This window comes from Tiliqua scincoides, chromosome 1, assembly GCF_035046505.1.
Source record: "Tiliqua scincoides isolate rTilSci1 chromosome 1, rTilSci1.hap2, whole genome shotgun sequence".
Taxonomy (NCBI): Eukaryota; Metazoa; Chordata; class Lepidosauria; order Squamata; family Scincidae; genus Tiliqua; species Tiliqua scincoides.
The window spans coordinates 25065092-25080963 of NC_089821.1; the positions used below are offsets into that span (position 1 = coordinate 25065092).

At 41.9% G+C, this 15872-nt stretch overlaps 1 protein-coding gene across 3 annotated transcripts in view; it reads right to left on the reverse strand.

Moving 5' to 3' along the window:
- Positions 1–15872, reverse strand: part of LARGE2 (LARGE xylosyl- and glucuronyltransferase 2) — a 52803-nt gene that overhangs the window by 30512 nt on the left and 6419 nt on the right. For all 3 annotated transcript variants that reach the window (XM_066634708.1, XM_066634703.1, XM_066634706.1), the window contains exon 2: positions 10917–11087. The gene's annotated coding sequence lies outside the window, so the exon portion shown is untranslated. The remainder of the gene's footprint in view (positions 1–10916; positions 11088–15872) is intronic.

The window sequence follows — 15872 nt, forward strand, 5'->3', positions numbered from 1 at the left end:
CGCCTCCCCCTGGCAGCGCCACCTCCTTCCCAGCCAGCCCTTTCCAAGCCATTTCTGCCCAACGTTGCATACACGCAACAGGGATCACATGTGCACACCTGTGGGCTGGGCAAACATAGATTGAGGCAGAGGTGGGTCGTGACCCACCCATGCAACCCAGGGAGGGCCACCAGAAGCTGGAAAGGGGGCGTGCCAAGTTCTTAAGAACCAGGTACCTGTAATCTGCAGGTAAGGCTGGGGAAGGTCCATGCCCCAAACTCCAGTGCTAGTAAGGGCAGGCACTACTGTAGGTCCAATTGTCCTACTCTAGGGCTTCTCAAGGTGAGGGTTGACTAACCGCAGTATGGAGGGGTGTCACGTACATTTATAGAGTGTACTGTATATTAGTTTTAGGGACTGAGTAACATGAAGGTTGAGCACACCTGCTTTTAATAGAAATTAGAAAACAAGAGATAATCCCAGTGGCGTAGCTAGAGGGGGTGCAAAGCACTAAGTTCTGCAGGGAGCCTCATCACAGCTTGCAAGGGGCCCTTCCCTTACAGAGCCATTCCAGGCATATTCCTCTGTTTTGCCCCCTCCCAATCAAAGGGCCAATCTGACACAACCCTCTAACCCTGCACTACTCGCACATATTTTAAATTTAAAAAATCCTTGTCACTCCCCATAATATATAAATGGTTCCTTTTGTTTTTCCCTGGCTGCTGCCTCTCTTTCCTTAGCAGCTTCTTACTTGCTCTGGACAAACATTTGCCAGCAGTAAGATGAGGTTTCCTAATAATGGCATTCTTTGTTACCATTAGGAGAATGTAGATAAGACTCACAGCATGTTATTGTTTTTGCTGCCCTACAGCTTAACAGCCTCTCACCATGCTTTCTATATCCTTGTGGCATCCAGCCAAGGAGAACAGGTAGCTTTCCAATTAACTTCTTTAAAAACTTCACAGTCTCCATTTGTCCTTTGCTATTATGGTTCCTAAGAGTTCATCCACACAATTGACCAGCCTTGGTACCTCATGTTTCTGATTTTAGAAGGTTTCTATAGACAGGGCCAAACAAGTTTAGATATTCTCCCCTGTTCAGTCCAATATGGAGTAAATGAGAAGGACTGATGTATAGATTAAACCATCATCCACTGTTCCTTCTTCACATAGAGAAGGACTGTTTTTTCTCTGTGGAGTAAGAAGCTGTTTATAAAGCAGTTTGGACCAGATCAGCAAATTCTGTGTAATGCTGGGTACACCTAAACTTGCCAATTCCAATAGCCATGCCTAGCACCTTCATAGAATCAGGTTACATATGGTAAGGAGGAGGGGAGTACTGGAGGCCCATCTCTCAGACTGAATGATTGATGGTTCCAACACCTGCTGTCTATTCCCTACCACCTAACTCCATAAATTTTGCAGGGCAGCATTGTCAAGGAAACAGGCCCAGTTATTTTTATTTATGAACCCATAGAGCAGAGTGCATATGGAAGACCTCCATTCATACCACTGAAAGTCATCTGGAGTATAGCATCAATTATTGGGTCATGGGGGGGGGGGGAGAAGTTTTGATAGTTCAGGTCCATGCCATTAAGTTGAGAGCCTGTTAATTCATTTTCCTTTTCAAAAATATTAGGTTAGCTTGTACCTCTGTACTTTCTTCCTTTTTTCTCTATATTTGTGATAACAAACAAAAATAGTTTGTATTTTTACTGGTTTTTAATTGGCACCAATAATGCTGTTTTCATTTGTCTGTGAGCCACTTGCCATTGTGCGTCCTGCCTTTTTTTTTTATCGGTGCCAATTACTGGTACCTGCAACTTAAATTTGTGTGTATGTTATAAAGCACTGTTTACACGGATAGCTCTAAAATAGTAATGGGCATCCACATATTTTGAGTATACACACTTTATTTTTTCTTAGGCTAGAATGGCAGAGCTATTAATACAAATTCCTACTGGTGCCAAGTTCTCAACCAAAGATAGTGTCGCCTCTCTCTTTAAAAGTTCCAAGGCAGGCAGTGCAAGCCTTGAACCATGCCAGTCCGTTCACCCTCATCCCTCCTTTCCGGGCAGGAGTACAGAACTGTGGAGCAATAGGAAGAGGAGGCACAGTGACTTCTCCCTCAGTGTTTCAAAAAAGGGGCAGGTATCAACTATGCTTGAGAACCTGGAAATTCTGTTAAAGTCTCTCTTGTATCTCTTCTGTTCATTTCCCCCAAGATGAAGAGTTTTGAATCAAGAACAAAACTCTCTGGGGCAGAGGCACAGATTTTGACATGTATTTATGGAATATACTCAATATTTAAGCAGCAGCCAAGTAATGTAGAAACCTATGTGTATTTTTATATATTAATCTAGGTTTGGATCAGATAAGGCCCAGACCAATTTTGGTCCTAAGTAAGTGACCCAGGAACCTCTTGGATCAGTATCATACCTCTTGGATCAGTATCTCCAAATGCCTATTCCAGCTCTGGTCAGGGTATAATATCTTCCCAAACATGTGGCTTGTTGCATGGATAGGCTTGCCAGATCTTATCCTTATCTGGATTCCTCCTATGCTAATTAACTGCTGTTGCAGAAGCAGATGTAGCTTCTCTCATCACTGTGTAGCACTGAAGATGTTAAATTCCCCAGTTTCTCCCATTTAAGGACTCCTAAAGAATGAAATAGTGACAGATTTTGCAACTCTAGCTGGTAGAGCTTGCCTCTATGCCTACTGCCAATGCTAGCTGTGGTGGCAAGTTCTCCATTTTCTCTCCTCCTGGTTCATTCCCTTCTTCTGTATACCTTCAGGAAAAAACAAACAACCCAATAAGAATATGCATGCAAATGAGCTCAAATAGCTCACTTACAAAAAATGGAAATAAAAGAGGCTAATTCTCTGGTCCCCTGCATTTACATCCAGCCATCAACTTTCCAAAATGCCACTCAGGGCAATTATGTGCACATTCAGAATAGCAGTTTGAAGGACACAAACAATTGTTCAACCCCCAGAACTGTGGCTGTTCCTCAAAATATAACCTAGGGAAATCACCTTGGAATGCAGCCTGCCCACAGTGGCCAAAACTGCCAAGGGGGATATCTGACAACAAGAGACAACAGATAACCACAGTTGGTGTTTGCATATTTTCATGTGAACTGGCACCAATACACAATGCAGTGAATGTCAGCTGCCTGCTCGATGTCATCTCTGGGCAGAGTTTATTTTTGGCACTGGCATGGTAGTATCCTAGCAATATACAAGCCGCCTTGTCTGTCCTGCAGAGGAGCCACTACACTAAAAATAGGGGAATCTCTGTGATTGGGCATGAGGAAAGGGAGGGTTGAAGTTATCTGCATGGCTTCCTATTGCCTTTTGCCTCAGAGCATTGGCTGCTCAGAGCATTGAGACAGTGAGTATCAAAGGGGTGGACACTGCAAACAAGTTCACCACAGCAGCCTCAACCAAGGTGAGCAGAGATCCATGGAAAAGATTCAGCCAAGGGGTCTATTAGGCAAAGGCCAGCAAGCTTGAACAAGAAGCACATAAGTGTGCTACACACAAGGATGCTATAGATTTTAGCCTTCAAAACCTCTGAATTAAACCTCTGAATTTAAACATCAGAGCAACTTTCTCAGCAGATTCATTCCATGGTGCTACTGTAACAATTAAAGGGCACTTTAGTGCATCAAGGAAGAGGGTGAAAATCCATCAGTGTGTTGATGGTGCTTGGGGGTTTTCAACACCTTAATCCTGCCACATCTTAGCAAAACAACAAAAAAATACACAACATTAATGATAAAGAGACTGACAAACTGGGTATCCTTGCTCCCTTTGTGCAGTAGCTAGATTGTATAATACAAAGCAATAAAAGGTAGGCTTCTCTGCAGGAGCAGCAGTGTTTTTTTCTGTAGAACATGTGTCCAAAAAGAGATCTTCAGTTCTGAAAGAGATTCATTAATGTCAACTGTGACAAACCATTGTAAGTGCAAAGCTAAAAAGCCTTGCAATAAAAAAAATCCAGTAAATTCTAGAGTCTGCCTAACATTTTTAGTATTCAAAAGAAAAAAAAAACCCATTCAGATTATAACAGTTTAGTCAAGCATAAATTGATTTTTAAACACATTTCCCATAAAATAACATTAATCCATGTTCAGTGTGATTTGTTTGTTCTCTTCCATTTGCATGCACATGGATTACTATTAAAATTTTGATTGTGTAAGCCACCTTCAGGACTTTTGACAATACCATATAAATAAAACAAAGGAAAAAAAAGCAAGACACACAATGGCAAGTGGCTCATAGACAGATGAAAACAGCATTACTCATAATCATTGATAATGAAGTTTCAATTTTACACAAGCTTATTTGCTTACATGCATTATTAGCAAGAAGCAGCTGCTCAGAAACTGTGGACCTGAAGCCTTAAGATGGCACTCTGAAGGGCCACAGGACTAAGGGCACAATCCTAACCAGGTCTACTCAAAAGTAAATCCTATTTTGTTTAATGGGGCTTACTCTCAGGAAAGTGTGGTTAGAATTGCATCCTAAGGGTCTCTTGGAGGTTGCACCCTCTGCCCCCCAGAAAAAAAAAAAATCACAACAAGCGGAAGAGCAGCCTGACCCATCCATCAAGCAGTGAAGGAACAGCTGCAGGGAACTTGCTCTCCTCCTGATTTCAGAAATAACTTTGCTAAGGGCTGCTAGGCTGTGTGCCAATCAGTGCGTGCTGCTCCCTACTGCAGTGCAAGGGGTAAGCAGTGGCGTAGCTAATGAACACGTAGCCTGGTGCAGAGCTCAAAATGATGCCCCGGAAGTGATGTCACAACCAAAAGTGACGTCACACTCGGGTTTTTTAAAAAGTGCAAATTGGGGGAAAACCTGCCTCCTCTCCCGAGCAGTTCACCACACACTTGATCTGACACCTCTCCCCAGCCAGTGGCATAGCTAAAACATCTATATGCTACCTGGGATCAAAGAAGATTTTGTAGCCCCCCCTCCATGACAAAATCAAATTTTATTAAGTAAATAAATAAAGAGTGTGCCCCTTATTGGTTAGAGACACTGTGTTGGGGTGAAGAGGGATGGTTATTCTCCCCCTGCTAAATATAAGAGGAGCACCACTTGAAATAGCACCTCTTTACCAGTTAGCAGGAGTAGCTGTGTTATGATACATGGAAATGAGAGCTGCCTCATATTAACACCTTAGTGGTTCCACGCAGTATTATAACAACATCTCATTGGCTCTCAGAACAATCAGTCTCATGGGTCAGTTCTGAGTTAAGAAATCTACTTTTTGTTCCATAAGGCAGTTGTGTTTTTGTTTTCTGGTTAATTGGCCATAACTTTTGATAAATACAGATATTCAAATAGGGTTTATTTCATTGCATTCTGCTTTAAATCATCTTTCCAAGGATATATAACTTGATGGTATTATTCGTACATACCAAATTTTTTCACAATTTTGGCCACTGGTGTCAAGCTCAGCTTATTGCCCCCCTAAAGCCTGTTGCCCAGTGCGACTGCAAACCCCTGCACCCCCTTAGCTACACCACTGGGGGTAAGATTCCAATCTCAGGGCCAGAATGGGAGAACCAGTTTGCGTTCCCTAAGGAGCTGTACTGGTGTGGGATCCTCTTCCACTGCATTGTGAATATTTATTTATTTTCACATTTTGAGTGATACCGAACCCGCAGATAATGAGATCCGCGGGGGGGGGGGTCCCTTAGAGGACCTCCAAACACAACTGGAGGTGCCTTCCAGTTGCATCAGAAGGTGTTCTGAGACATGGGGACGCTGCACAAGTCCTCCATGCACCTCCTGGCTGCAACAGGAAGGCACTTCCAGTCACGTCTGGGAGGTTCAGTGAGACCCTCCAGCTGTAGGTTTGGAACCTGCAAATCTGCGGGATCTGAATCCTCAGATGAGGAGGGCCCACTGTAGTTCCTTCACTCCTTTTGTCCTCACAACAACCATGTGAGGTAGGCGAGGCTGAGAGATAGTGACTGGCCCAAGGTCACCTAGAAAGCTTCATGACTGAGCAGGGATTTGAACCTGGATTTTCCAGGTTTGACTCCCAAACCATCGCATCCTGACTCTTGGAATACACCCAAGGGCTTTTTACTGCTATTTGTGTGGTGTGTTTATAAGGTGCACTGAGCACGATATCAAATAAAGGCAAGGTAGATGCCTCCGTCAATGGAATTGCAGCACAATCCTATGCATGTCTACTCAGAAGTAAGTCCCACTGTGTCCAATGGGAATGAGTCCACATTCTCAAGGAAATGTGTACAGCAGTGTTTCTGAAACTGCGGGTCAGGACCCACTAGGTAGGTTGCAAGTCCATTTCAGGTGGGTCCCCATTCATTTAAATATTTTATTTTTAATATATTAGACTTGAAGCTACTATGGTATGTAACTGCATTTGGGGAACTGTTACAAACCCGTATGAATATTCTTTTAACTATGATAGTAAATGGGGCTTACTCCTGGGTAACTGTGGGTAGGATTGCAGCCTAGAATTGCTAAAAATGTTCCTGCTTGATGATGCATGACTTCCAGCCATGACATCACTTCCAGTGGGTCCTGACAGATTCTCATTCTAAAAAGTGAGTTCTGGTGCTAAATGTGTGAGGACCACTGGTGTATAGGATTGCAGACTTAGGGTCCAATCCTATCCAACTTTCGTTTACCTTGAGGAAGCCTCTGTGACCCCCCCCCCGCACAGAATGCCTTGTACACCCATTGGCACAGTTGTATCAGTACTGAAAAGCTGGATAGGATTGGTCCCTTACAGTGGTATGTGTAAGTTAAAGTCCATAAGAACATCATTGGGAAAATATGACTACAAGAAAGAAGAACCTAAGAACCTAAAAACTTTCCCTGTTCTCAAACTTTTGTGCTAACTACTTTCACATTTGAGCTCTTTGGAGGAAGGACAGTATAAAAATGTGAAAAATAAAAAAATTTCCAGTTATATGCTCAAAACTATGCAGGCAAGGGTGAAAAAGATTCTCATCTCCCAGCTTCTATATCATAACCCATATGCACAGAATATTGCATAGTTTTTGCAATGCAATGGGATATAATTCTCTAAGCATGTAACACTCAAAGCGACCCCCCCCCCCAGCATGCCAAAAACATTTTCAGTTTGCCTTTTCTTGTCCTATAGCACAGGTCAAGAAATCGGGGCCTGGTTCTGAACACAAATGTACAGTCACCACAGACACCTTACAGACACATTGCTGTAAGGAAACGATGAAGTCTTCCTTTAAGAGGTGGAAAATTTACAGCAGAGAACAAAGATCATAAATTCAAATGGTGATGATGGAATCACAAGCCACAACTGAGCAACCCAGGCATTTTACTGAGTTGCCTGCTGAGTTGATTTATACTGGACTAGGATGCCTAACCCAGAAGTTATGTTGTGAAATAAATGGGCAAACAAACTAATTGTTAAAAGATCCTTTCCTTACAGTGATTTGAAAGGGAAAGCCCCTGTAAAAAGGCTGTAAAAGGATTCTAGTGTCCCCTCATAATGACCAATAACCCAAAAGCCTGTGTGGGCCTTATCTAGCCTATATTTAGATGCGTTTCAAGTGATTGTGAGTGAAGGAACATCACATCACTCCATTTGAAATCAACCTGAATAAACAATTGCACACAAGTAAGCATTCTGTTCTGATATAATAATCAATGAAATGTAAAGGACTTGCCATAAGTAATAAACCAATAGTAAAATATGCCACTAAAAATGTAAATAAATTTTATTGTTAAGTTTTTCTATTGCCAAGTTCTTTTTGTTGCATTTTATTGAGCTAAAGCAAAATGGTGTAAAATTTTATTTTTTATTGTACTGAAGTATTGTAATATTAGTGGCACTACGTTCAGGATGGGTACTTCACACATATGCACATTACAAAACAGCCATTCTCCAAAGAGTCATAAGACACTTCCTCAATTTATATGACCTTTTCAGGAATGGAGGGCATATACATAAGCAGGGCGCAAGGTCAGCATTTCTTTTTAAATTAAACCACATGCAGTTTGATAAAAATGGGAAGTCAACATTGCTTTGGGCTTGGGTATAGTTGTCTTCATGCCTAATATCAGATTAATAAGGGATGAACATGGACCAGTACCAACTCTGAAGTAATTTCCTCCACCTCCATATAAAAGTTCTTACTACTTATTAGCTCCAGATTGTCCTCTTCTTGCTAACTGCAAAAATAAAAATTAAACTATTCCATTCCTGTATTAGTGGAAGGTATATACACAAAAGTTGCTCCAGCCAAGAGTGGGTCCTGGATGACACTCATGAATCCCTACTACTGAACTGCTCACCTTAGCTTCCCATCAGTTAGGCATCCCAGTGTATGAGAGAAGATACAGTGGTGCCTCGCGTAACGAAATTAATCCGTTCCACGAATCCTTTCGCTATGTGAAATTTTCGTTGCGCAAATCACGATTTCCCATAGGAATGCACTGAAATCTAATTAATGGGTTCCTATGGGCAAAAAAGGTCAAAACAAAGTCAAATTTGGTTTACAAAGTGTTTATTACGTGCTCTTTAAAGGCATACATACTGTACAGAGGATTTCTAAAATTTGAAGCATACACGAAATTTTTAATTTTTAAAAAATTTGTTATGCGAAGCACGGACCTAAAAAGTTTTCGTTATGCGAAGCACGGACCTAAAAAATTTTTCGTTATGTGAAGCAAGGCCAGAAATTTTCGTTATGCGAGTTACCAAACTCAATCGAAAAACTCTTTCGTTATGCGAGTTTTTCGCTGCGCGGGGCATTCGTTATGCGAGGCACCACTGTACATGGAACTGGACCTTCCAAGACTGCAAAAGGAATTTTAACTATTCATTTTGAATCAGGTGTATCTATGCTCTGTACTCTGGGATTAAAAGAATTTGCAGGTCTAAACAGGGCACTAAGAGCGGAATAGATGTTCAGCATATGTGCACTTTTAGCATTTTAGAAAAGCTCTGTAATTAAACCATTTGTTGTTCCAATTATTTTAGAGGAGGCACCAAAAAGAAAATATTTTAGATACAACCTGCTTTTCTACTGACTTGAATTTTTTAATGCTTCCTACCTGAAGGTCCAGAAAACAAAATTTGTAATTCTTTATTTTTATTTTTTAAAAACTTAATGCTCTTTTTCTTCCTTCCCCCTCACTCTGGTAGAGAATCCAAAGAAGTTTGAGATGCAAGACAGAAGGATGGGCTGAGGAAGGGATGGGGGAGGATTTGATCAGAAAACACAGGAATAAGGTCACACACCCTTCCCTCTGCAAAATCTCTGGGCTGATGCAAAAGCACAGCCAAACTAGTCTTCTGAGATAAGTCTTCTACTGTTACAAACCAGGCAAGGTTTCTGAGGGGAAGGTGTGCTGCACAGAAGGTCACTGTCTTATCTAGTTAAGTGGGGGGGGGGGGAAGAGGGAAAAGGATCTGGTTGCACTGAATGTCCCTCCAATTGGCAGCAGCCATCACAACTCCCTGTGTGGCTGATTAACTTACTGATAGGATGGGAGGGTTTTTCTGGTGCAGGCAACCAGGGACACATCAACACTGGAGCATATCCAAATGAAGTAGTTAAAATGGTGGCAATTCAAAATCCATTTTGGGACTTTGCGCTTCAGCGTTTTTACTGTCAAGAAGGGGAGGCAGCAGCCTCTGAGCTCAGCATGTCCGGCCTCATCCAGGAATAATTACAATTGCCTGTATCTCAAGAGGATTGATTTGCTTGAGTCTACAAGGGCAGAATCAGAGCATCACTCAGCAGTCTTCACAGGCAGCAGCAGCAGCAGCACACTAGTTCATTAAGGAAGCCCAGGCAGAAACTCCAAAAAGCCCACATCACAAATGATAGAGCAGAGTAAGAGGCACTTTTTCAAGTGGGTGCTCCTTTTTTTAGCAGGGGGAGAGTAACTGGCCCACCTCACCCCAGCACTGTCTGTTCTAGTGGCTGTCTGCTGGTGTTCTTTTTGCATCTTTTTAGTTTGTGAGCCCTTTTGGGACAGGGAGCCATTTAGTTATTTGATTTTTCTCTGTAAACCGCTTTGTGAACTTTTAGTTGAAAAGCGGTATATAAATACTGTTAATAATTCCAAAGCAGAGGAAGGATTCCTACAGGAAAGGATTTCACTACCAATTTTAACCACTCCACATTTCCCCTCCTCCTTCAGCTCCATGGGATAAAAGCAGGAGCTTAATGTCTTCAACATCTCTGCTCTCTCCCTGGCTCAATCCCACTCTTAGGCTCCTTTCTTTTCTCCATTCCTTTTGTATGAAAGTTCAATAAACAGGAAGAAAAGGAAAGGAGCTTTGACAAATCCCATCAAGGCCACATGAAAAAGCCAAGCTACCTCCAGCTGACCCTGTCCAGGCCTGCGCTAATGAGAGGTAAGGAGGCACCTTAGGAAGACAGAGAACAGAAATTCTAGGGATGGATTCCAAGTGAAAGGTGTGGAATGCTGGATTCTCTGCACCATATCAAATGCCTTCTAGTCCCTATTCTTGACCAAGGCTTCTACATTCTGCATCCCAAGAGACCAGCAGCTGCATCCAGCTGAGCATGGAATTTGCAGTTGAAAAGCTTTTGTTCAGTGGATGCCCCCATTACAATAACCAGGCAAAAACACTTGAGGAGCACAGTTAACTCTTCCATTGCCACTGCTGCGGGTGGGGAGGACATAGCAATGACTATGAAACATCTGGTGCTTAACTTTCTTTCCAAATGTTCTCTCTCAATCACAGGAAATCTGGTGTTTTGGATCACTAGTAGTTGTTCAGCAATAAGGTGCATTGTTCCAAAACTGAGTATTCATAGCACTTCCAGAAAGAGCTTCTAAGCTACAGCCTTTCTCAACATTTCAATTTCACTTTTTTTCATAGTGCAAGTCCAAATGTTACTGTGCTATAGAAGTATTAAAACTAACCTTTAGAAAATGCCTGGGGTGCAAGGAGGACAAGAACGTGGATGAATGGGTGGCAACACACAAGAGCTATGAGGGTCCTTGCCCGGCTTTAAATGGTTGAGTGCAGGCATGGCACAATCATCAGGATCTCAGGGTCCAAAGGAAGAGTAGATTTCCATTGTTCACCAGAATCTGCAACACACAAATTGTAGATATACAGTGCAAAGAGATGCCACAGAGGTCGGCACAGGTGACACACAGATGTCCCTACACCATCCCAGCTCCCAAGGTGCTTCCTAAATAATAATTTTAAATTTAGAATGTTACCTACAGTCAAACCATGAGACCTACAGAGCAGTACCTCAGCAGCCCCCAGCCCCCATTTATTTACTTTTGAAAAGATGTCAGAGAAACTTCAGAGAAATGTAGAGTTAACTTTTTGCCACAAGTGGCAGCAAATCAGGACTGACACACATGATACACCTTGACTCCTTGCAATTTGGGGATGGTATTCATTTCTGTGCATAAGAAGCCCAGCCTCCTAGCAGTTGGAGTGGCTTCCTGAAAATATAACTCCTGATGACAGCAAGATATTAAAGCTGCCTCACTATAGGTGCATATTAAGGAAACTGCCATCAGACTCCAGTTTAGTCCATTTTGTGGTAAGGTTCAAGATGAAACTAAGCAAAACTGCTGCACAATTCATCAAACCGAATCAGTGATTTGACAGAGTACAACTATTGCTGGGAGGGATACTAGCCTTAGGTTTACAACTGCCACATTGCCAGAATAAGTCAGGACACTCCCATAATTCAGGGTTTTTCTTCCTGCAGAGACTGATCCTCAGGGAAGAATTCCAAACTAACCGTTCTTTACTTATTTGTTGAGACTTGCGAGTCTTAAGGCTGCAGTCCTGTGCTCAGAAGTCACACTGAAACTCCATATTTTTAACAAGGCAGATTTCAAGGACTGCAAGTTTAGCAAAGCCACACTCTGAAAGGAAGTCTTTCTTTGGCCTCAGAGGTTCATGCACCTGAATAATTTGTATTTTTCTGTAAAGCCACGTAGAAAGATTTGTAACTAGCACGTAGTTACATACAATTTACTCTCCATAGTATAAATGTGAAACCTAAACTTTTTCACTCGGTAACCACTTGCAAGGGCTATACTTCCTGTAACAAACATTAACTCACCTGGACGGCCATAAAAAAATAATGTTATTCACTGAAGGCTTGTAACTGGCAGGACAGCTTACCAACGTTCTAATTTACTTGCAAGCAGGTGCTCCTTTCTACCTGTTTTAAGTACTTATGACAGTACTTTGGTGCTTAACTTTGTGTCAATTGCAAGTGTGGCAAGAAGCATGGGATTAAAGAGGCCAGTACACAACAACTGACAATGAAAACTGTGATGAGGGAGGCTGGTGCAGATGCACCTATAGGCTGTCAGAAGCATAACAAACCATGTCTCTCTAGCCCCATGAAGAGGAGAATTCAAAAATGCAAAAACCAGAACCAGTTATCTCTGAAAATTATTGCTCTCTAAAGGCATTTAGAGTTGTATGAAAGCATGGGAGATTCTTTGACTAGCACAGTAAAGGCAGAGAACATAAAATATGTGAAGCACAAAACAGTTAGTGTGTAGCAAAATCTTTTCCGGTCTTCCTTCTTTGCCAGCTTCTCCATGCACAACTAATAACATCTCTGCAGTGCCCCAGTATTACTTTTCTGCTCAATAGAGATTCCAGCTTGCAGACCAGACCTCATTCTAGCTCAAAGTTATTTTGTACCTTTTCAAGAGTATAAAATTTGAGAAGTCTACTAAAACAACAGCAAAGATTTACTAGCTAGGTAGCCCAATTAATCCAAGCAGGAAGAGGCACAGAACAATAGGGGCAAACATTTGTGAGGAAAATCCCATTTCCTTTTACTCATTAAAGCCATAACAATTACTTAACAAACCCATGCTCTGACTAGAGAGCTTTCAGATGGAGGATTACCCATTCTGTTTAATACAATCCCAACAATTTTAATTCCAGAAAAAAATGCAACCACCGAATACAATTACTAGATTTTCAATTACTAGATACTTCACATCAATCTCCTAAAAACAGTTTGCACAGCACTTCAGCTCATGTATGCATAAAACCTCATAGCCTGACTAAGTGGTCACAGGGGCAGTTTGTTTGGCTCCTGGACAAGAGAAGATAGCATAACCTGCTGGGACTTGAATAGCTAAGTGTCTGCTTTGTAAATCAAACAATTGTACCATTCACCTGAAAACTGCAGGACAAGCAAAACTTTATTGTAACCTCATATGCTTTTTCAGGCTGATGTGGCATTTTGTAGGTAGAAAAGGCCAAGAACATCACTAAAGCCATTGTTGTTTAGGCCCAGAATGAAAGTTCAGCATGACAGGAAAGGAATCAGATATAAACGTGCAAGACTTCTAGGATGTACTTCAAAATACATACAACAAAAGTGCTAAGATAGCTGTTGGAAGACAAAATTTTATACAGACACTTCATAACCCAGAGCACGCAATACTGAAACGGGTTGATCTCATCATCCGCTGTGGGAGCCAGCAGAGCACAAACCCAGGTCCCCCCTTTTTTTTTAATAAAGTAAAGCCAACAATTGAGCATCAAATATTGCAAAACCAACCCAGCGAAGCAAGTTGTCAATCCACACGCCTACATAAATCTTCTCTCTTTGAACCAGCCAAACTGACACCACAGGAATTAAGGGCAGAGCACAGGATTCCAAATTCCATCACTGTCTTGTAATGTACACAGTAGGACATTGGCAGGGGAGAACAGGTTGGGAACCTGACATTTGCCAAGATAAAATGTTAGCCCACCCGTAAGGGAAAGATTTCTTTTAAGAATCCTTCATAATATCAGAACTGATAGTGTAACCCTTAGGCCCAGTTCTTTCAGCCCAATCCTATCCAATTTTCCAATGCCAGTGCAGTTGTGCCAATGGGGCATGCACTGCATCATGCGGTGGTGGGAAGAAGTCACAGAAGCCTCCTCAAGGTATGGGAGCATTTGTTCCCTTATCTCAGGGCTGCATTGCGATTGCACCAGTGCTGGTATTGGATAGGATTGGGCCCTTAGTCCCCCCCTTACTAGTCTTATCTAGCAGGATAATACAAGTTAACAATGAATCAAGCTATAGTAAAAAGTAACATATTCAGTAGAGTTGCAGAGCCGCTTGGCCTTGGGGATTTTTCTATCATGCAAAGATGAATACAGAATCTTAACCCCTCTGCATTACCACCAGTAATTACACAGTTCCTGAGTGGTTTTCCAGAAACTCAGCTTTTATTACCGGCTAGGAATTAATAGTAAGCACTCCTGGATGGATTGCTGAGCAAGTTCTGGAAGGCACTTCCTCAAAACAGGAGCCTAAAAGCAAGGACACCAAGACACCTTCCCCAAGCTCAGTGTTCCTAAGAATGCTTCCAGTAAATGCATATAAAGACTGTTGCTCCTTCTCCATTTCCCCTTCTCTCTCACTTTCTGCTTTTGGAGTTCTTGGGCCCCACAGGTGTATTTTCAGCCTTGCATCTTAGCTAGCTGCAAACCAAGAGATATTCTAAGACGCCAGGCCCTATTCCTTTAATCTTTTGCCAAGTTCAGATAAGATGTTAAAGTCACACCGTTTCAACATCCTGGGCTGCCATCAAACAGAGCGAAAAATAATGGAACAGCATGTGACTGCAGATAAAGAAGATAGAAAGAACTTTTGGTCCATGAAAACATGAAATTAAACCTCCCCCTGTGTGCCTTAGTTTCCACTCAGCAATGGATCAGCACTGATGTGTTGGTACTTCCCTGTGGCAGCTCCAGAAGTGTCCTTGGAAGACTGTGCAAACTGTGGAGGACAAGAGCCTGAGTGGCCTGTAGAGATCAGAAGTACTGAAATACTGTAGTTCCCATACTTCCCAATGAAAACCCAGATACATATTAACAAAATATGTCAGAGGGCTGCTTTTTAAAAAATCATTAACCTGATAAGGAACCCACTATAGTACAAGATGTGATATGCCTGTAACATGCTCTAAATACTGTTAATTTTTTTTCAACTTGCACACCATATCTGCAGCCCGAATGAGTTTCATCCCTTAGATATGAATGTCACAATAATGTGATCCCACATCCATTGCTCATAATTAGGCTTCCACATTTTACCAAGTGGAATGAAGTCAAATTTTTTTTTGTTGTTGAATTTTATTTTAACCTTAACCTTAACCCCTGCTAATTGGGTAAGAGGCACTTTTGCAAGTGGGTGCTCCTTTTTTTAGCAGGGGGAGAGTAACTGGCCCACCTCACCCCAGCACTGTCTGTTCTAGTGGCTGTCTGCTGGTATTCCTTGGCATCTTTTTAGATTGTGAGCCCTTTTGGGACAGGGAGCCATTTAGTTATTTGATTTTTCTCTGTAAACCGCTTTGTGAACGTTCAGTTGAAAAGCGGTATATAAATACTGTTAATTAAAATTAAAAAAAAAAATTTTAAAAGTTGAAATAGTACATATGTTTGGCAGAGAAATGGGATCACTCTTCAGGCGTATGAGATCTTTGCTCTCCCTTCTAGTTACAAAACAAAGCAATAACGCTAGAAGGACAATATCGTAAACAGCATTGTGAACCACAGCTTCCGTACTGCACATAAGCTGTTGTCTTCTTTCTTGGGCAGCTGGTTATCCCATCAGAGAGGCAAATGGCCAAGCTCCCTGCAAAACCATTGCCATAAACTAATACGCATTTACATGTTGAGTGCATACCCTTTCAGGCTCCAGAGACCCCATCCATTGGTTTGTTTATTCTATAAGCAAACAGCAGAGCCAATTCCAGCTAATCAGGCAATTCCTTCACTTCTTAGCCTTCATCACATAATCTGCTTGTACCTACACACAGAAACCAGAGCTGCTTTGAGGGTCTCACCTCCAAAGTTTTGATATATCCCCACTATGA